This window comes from Pinus tabuliformis, chromosome 3_1 (genome assembly GCF_031772625.1).
Source record: "Pinus tabuliformis cultivar Carrire ecotype Pingquan chromosome 3_1, CPIR1, whole genome shotgun sequence".
Taxonomy (NCBI): domain Eukaryota; kingdom Viridiplantae; phylum Streptophyta; class Pinopsida; order Pinales; family Pinaceae; genus Pinus; species Pinus tabuliformis.
The window spans coordinates 807,901,825-807,902,622 of record NC_142301.1 but is presented as its reverse complement, the minus strand read 5'-3'; positions in this window follow the sequence as shown (position 1 = coordinate 807,902,622).

The following is a 798-nucleotide window of genomic DNA, read 5'->3' as shown; positions in this document are numbered from 1 at the left end:
AATGGCTAAGGAAATTGGCAAAGGCATTAACAAAGGCTTTAAAAAGGAAAAGGAGACATTAATTGACATTTTATTTACGAAAATAAAGGAGAATAGGAGAAAAGGAAGGTGAAAGGTCATAGGTTGCATGTGAGGAGGAAATTGAAGGAAAATAGAGGGAAAATGAAGAAATTAAAGGCATAAATAATAAAAAGGCATCAGAGGACCAGTTTGGGGCCTTTCATGTGAGTTTTGGAATTGGCTTTAGAGATGAGAAGAGCACCAAGAGGAGAAAGCAAGAAAGCAAGCAAAGGAAGGACAAGAAAGCAAACGAAAGCAAGGATTAATCAAGGAAGAGTTGGAAAAAGTGGCTTCAATAAAAATACTTGCAAGTAACAAGTTGCATGTATGATTTCCTAGATGGTTTTGGCATGCATGTGTATATTTTGTTAATTTTTTGTTATTGGCATGGGTTTTCACTAGTTTGATAGTGGTTTCATCCTTGCCTTTCCATTTTTAGATAGCCATGGTGTGATGAAATTCATTCTTGGTTGAGCTTTGGATTGCCGGGAGGTTTTGGATCCGAGTGAGGTGATTTCAGGAAAATCCCAAGGGTTGGAGGTGGAGATTATTTTCTCTATGAAGCCCTAAATAGGTGGGTGAGACAAGAAAAATTCCTTAAGGGATGGTGAAGGAATTATGAGACATCCAAGCTCAGTTTGGCTTTTTTATTCAGGACCAGTTTAGGTGAGATCACGATAGTGTGAGGGTGGAGTTGGTTTAACCTTTGGATTCCCTTGGTTGTTATGTATTGGTTTA